Raw genomic sequence first — 5,056 nt, 5'->3', positions numbered from 1 at the left:
TCTCCCCGTAACAATATGCGTCGAAAATCCACAATCGAAGATGGGCACGCGAGCGCAGTTTTCGAGGATCCGGAATAAGGTGCTCGGTAGGGCAATATTGCGAGACAAAACCACGTCACTAAGCGGCGACACGGCGTACTCGTCACCAGGTACAGGAGGACAGGGTGTCAGGAGGACTCCGCCTGTGGAGACAGCCTTGCAAACTCAGCAGAACATAAGTAGGGTGAAGCACAAGTTGTTGCGTCGGCAGGAAGCGGCAGATCCAGCTGTACAGCTCTTCCGCAGCCGTCAATTTGGGCAGAGTGTTTTGAAAGGAAGGCGAAGCCGAGAATTAAGTCGTGTGGACAGTGCTCAAGGATGATAAATAAAACAACGCTATAATGGCCCGCAATGGTCACAAGTGCTGTGCACATTCTGAGAACAGGTGACGTACTCTTATCAGCGACTCGCACAGTGCGCGGTACCGCGGGCGTCAGAACCTTTTTGAACCTTCGGCGGAGAGCAGCGTTCATAACTTAAAGCTGCGCTCCTCGGTCCACCAGAGATGTAAGAGGAACACCATCAACTTCAATGTCCAGTAGGTTTCCACGTGTAGGCAGGGTCAACAAAGGATTTGTGGGTCGGGTCGTAGTTGCAGCTTCACCTCCGGGAGCTGCACCACCAAGTTTCCCGAAGGGAAGCGACCGGTTGCAGATGAGGATGAAGAGTGGTGAACGAGAGGCAAACGGGACCGACGGCCTAGCGGTGACGGGGAGCGGCTGGATCTTGGTGGAGCATTCTCGGCGTTGATGTGGATGTTGTTAGGCGGCGTGTAGGGCTAGAAAGTGTGATTGTCTGGTACTTGGCGGTAGTGATTCAGAGACGACCAACGAGGAGGCGACGACCAGCGGTTACGGCTATGACGGGCGATGTGTCCAATACCGGAACAATTAAAACCGTTGGGTCTGTCATCCGCTGTGCGCCAGTCAGCTGGGTTGCGACGGAGTGGCGGAAAGCTTTGCGTCTGGGAGCGTTTTTTGCTGCCAACTGAAGACTGACAGGTCTGAGAAACAGGTCTCGCATTTTTTCTTTGTAGACATCCCAGCTCGTTAGGTCAGCTTCATGCGCATCGTACCAGTGCTTCGCAGTTCCTCTCAGAAAAAACATCAGGTTTGCTAGCATCATGGTTGGTCCCCCCTGTTGTTGTCGCACACTCGCTCATACATCGCAAGCCAGTCCTCGGCGTCGGCGTTGTCCGTGCCACAAAATGTCCCGGGTTCCCGCGGATTTGTGACGATGACCATTGGCATGGACTGCTGAGGCGTTGTCGGTTGTGTCGGTTGATCTGCCATTGTGGCGGCAGGTAGATGACGTCCGCTTCGAAGTTCCCTGATGGTACCCAGCACCTTCCACCAAAATGTTACACGAAGAAACCAGGCCTACGAGTGTAGAAGAATGTATATTTACAAGCCATGTATATGGCGTTCAGGCAACAGCCAGAGTCTTCGTCTTCCTCTCGTTAGTGTCCCCTTCTTTCCCTTCACCTTAGGAAGGAAGGAAGGAAAATAAGAGGTGAAAGGCAGAAACCATATATATATAGTGATCAAAACAGTTTTGAGTGCGGGGGCATTCTAAACCACTGGGGGATTGGTTTAAAGCTAGTGGGGGCCCCCGACTGCCCTCATTGCCCCCCCCCCCCCCAGGTTCCGGAGACCCTGTGTATGGGTGATTTCAATGAATGTCTGAATTGTTCGCTTCACTTTGCTGAGCGCTTGTATCCTGTGCCGTACGTGGGTATGAGCAATTGCATTTTTTGCTTGCTTACATGGATATGACCCATTGCATTCGTCTTGCGGGACGGACGGACAGGTTTCCTCGTTGGGTATACGCATAGAAATGCTTACGCATTAGAAACTATCGCCGACACAGCACTCGTGTATAATGGTACACCCGCCGCTCTCTTCCGCAGGCGAGTACAGCCGGCTGGAGCATGCCAGCGCCCCGGGCGTGGTGGAGAGCCTGAAGATCATCACGCGCCAGAAGTGCACCGTGATCGTTCGCTACGCCTTCAAGTACGCGCGCACGCACAAGCGCAACAAGGTCACCGTGGTGCACAAGGCGAACATCATGAAGCTCTCCGACGGCCTCTTCCTGCAGAGCTCCCTGGACGTGGCCAGCGAGTACCCGGAGGTCGCCGTCGAGGACATGATGATCGACAACTGCTGCCTGCAGCTGGTGCGACGACCCTCCCAGGTATATGCAGACATACTGTGCACGCACATCCTCTCTTATACACTGTATATACTATAAACGAAGCAAAGGCTGTGACTGCCCGGTTTCGGAATTGACGTGTATAAGGGAACGCAACGAGACGAGGACTAGCGCATGCAGCTTTGTATGGCCGATAAATATGTTGCACATGATAAGCCTTGTTTAGAACTCGTAGATGTGATTTGTTGGGCGTTGTGGAAAAAAAACCGCTTCAAATGAGTGCTTTGCCGATTTTATTAGATGTGTAATCTTATATATAGCTACGCCTCATTATAGCCTGCTTCGGAAAAGGGTATGAAGGGAAATATAGCCACGGTCATAAAGCTGTAGAGTCACTGAACAAGACCGCTTTCCATGGCAATCACCAGGGAGGAAAGAAGGACCACGACGGTGGTAGGCCGCCGGTCGGATCCATCGCTCGTTGGGTGCGAACTTTGTTAACTTGTTTTTTTTTAGATGCTATGAGCGAACCTTATAGCCCTAAATGTTTGTGCTGCTCTGACACAATTCGCAATTAGCACACGTCATGCTCGTGCCAAACTTGTACGGCAACATCCTGGTCAACATGGTGTGCGGCCTCACCGGAGGACCCGCTATCACGTCCGGCCGGAACTACGGCCGCGAGTGTGCGGTCTTCGAGACAGCCACCAGGAACACCGGAAATTACCTGGTGGGCAAGAACCTCGCCGCTTTTTCGCCGCGGTGGACATGCTGAAGCACTTCGGGCTGCGCGACCGCGCCTACCTGATCAAGGACGCCGCCGAGAAGACGCTCAACGAGGACCGCGTCCACACCCAGGACCTGGGAGGCATGGCGACCACGAGGGACTTGGTGGGAAACGTGCTGCAAGAAGTGTCGCGTCACACGACGGTGCCACTCGACAACAGGCCGCACTTCGAGGAGGCGCAGCACACACACGCGTCACCCCGATATAGGAATTAAAGAAAAAGCACTTCGATTTGTTTCCGCGACTTGAGTGCGTGTGTGTCATGCAGTGTGTGCGACCGTTTTGACATTGTAAGTGCATACAGCGTGAGCAGATGAGGGGCAGGGGCGACAACCAGACGTAATGCAGGCGCTGACCAACAACTGTAACTGTGGGCCTCTTTGATTATCAGTCCCTGACAGTCCCGGACTGCTTGGGACTGCTGTGCCGCATTCGATTTTGCTCGGACAGCTTCCGAAGCTCCGCCCACTAGTCCGAGTGTTGTCAGAAGCGCGTTCGTTTTTTCGCGGACCGGAAGTTCCGGACTGCCCGCGGACTGTTGGAGCTGTCAGCAGATGCTTGCTCGGACAAGCGCAAGTAGCTAGCAGACGACGGCTGTCTTAAAAAGATGCGTGCGGTGTTCGACGCCATGTTGTGAAAGATTCCGTGTGCTTCTGTGTACTTTGCGCGCTCCAGACGGCAACTACTGCATTGAGTTATCGCTTCTGTTACATCGGTGCTTTGTGTGCCATCATGCAAGTTTTTTACGAGCCGTCTAATGGCTGTAGCTTTAGTCTTCGTGTTTTTTAAAGAAAGAAGCACAGCGATCAGGCGCACATGCTTGCTTTTCCTAATAATCTGTCATGCTCATTGCTATATACGCAGTAAGCAGGTAAATTTTGCTTTTTAGGTAAGTGAAACTAGCGTACGTGCGAGGAATCATATAATGCATGTGGCTATATTTCACGCCGCTAGCTGGGGTGGTATACAGTAGGAGCTTCGCGGATTGCTGTTGACATATATGTTGATCCCTTCTGCTATCAAGTTCGAGTGTTTGATTTTTGACGTGCAGGATTAGTAGACGGTGTACACGCGCTCTCTCACGCGTCGAGCCTATAATTAGCAGACGGTCTCGCGAGCTTTGAGGATGTAGGCGGGTGCTTTCTGAATGAACAGCGACGTGGCACGACCATAACTTCGGAGTCTCTCCACAGCAATTTTAGGGCCAATAAATATATTTCACCGCCACCAAGATTTTGCTTACGTCCGTGAGGGAATACAACTTAAATTTCTCAGGCAATGAGCTGGCTAGCGCGACGTAATAAACTGCGCTTTGCGAAAACGTTCTACGTGCTCAGGCTACGATTACACTGTGCTAGCTCCATGGTTGTGTCGGCGACGTACGCCTCTGAGACTGCACCATTTCGGAGGCCACGCTAATAAAAACGCTGGGTAGGGGGCTATCTACGAGTAGCAAAGAGACGACGACGGCAGCCAGGAGAGTGACTTCCGGTCGCGGTGCTTCGACCGAAATCTTGGAGTGCCCGACAGCTGGATCACGTGACTGTGACGCGCTCTCCTGTCAGGGCTAGTCAGACCGGAAGCCGCGGATGGTTTGCGGACAGTCCGGGATTGCATAATCGAAGAGGGCCTGTGTTACATCGCGTCCCTGCCCTAAAAAACTAGGGCTGTGTGAATATTCGAAACTTTTGAATGACGAATCGAGTATTGCCGCATTCTATTTGGTCTGCGAAACGAATATTTATAGATATCAACATTAGCCTATTTTAAAGTCTACTGCAGGATGAAGGCCTCTACGAGAGATCTCCACTTCCAGTTTAGCGCTAGCTGATTCCCACTTGTACCTGCAAATTTCCCAATTTCATCACCCCACCTAATTTCCTGCGGTCCTCGACTGCGCTTCCCTTCACTTGGCGCCCATTCGGTAACTAACGGTCCACTCGTTATCTGCCCTACGCATTACATGACCTGCCCAGCAAAATTTTTTTCTCTAAATGTCAATTATCGAATATCTGCTATCTCCGAATCTAATTTTAACTATTCTTAAATACGGTTATTTCTCTGATTGTTTCAGAATAT

General features: G+C 51.8%; 1 pseudogene; it reads left to right on the top strand.

Annotated features, from left to right (window-relative positions):
* The first annotated feature begins 1,920 nt into the window (after nucleotides 1–1,920).
* LOC119454502 (isocitrate dehydrogenase [NAD] subunit gamma, mitochondrial-like) lies at nucleotides 1,921–3,192 on the top strand (annotated as a pseudogene).
* Nucleotides 3,193–5,056: the final 1,864 nt, after the last annotated feature.

This window comes from Dermacentor silvarum, chromosome 5 (assembly GCF_013339745.2).
Source record: "Dermacentor silvarum isolate Dsil-2018 chromosome 5, BIME_Dsil_1.4, whole genome shotgun sequence".
Lineage (NCBI taxonomy): Eukaryota > Metazoa > Arthropoda > Arachnida > Ixodida > Ixodidae > Dermacentor > Dermacentor silvarum.
Note: the sequence above shows the minus strand (reverse complement) of the source record. Positions and strands in the feature narration are given on the sequence as shown.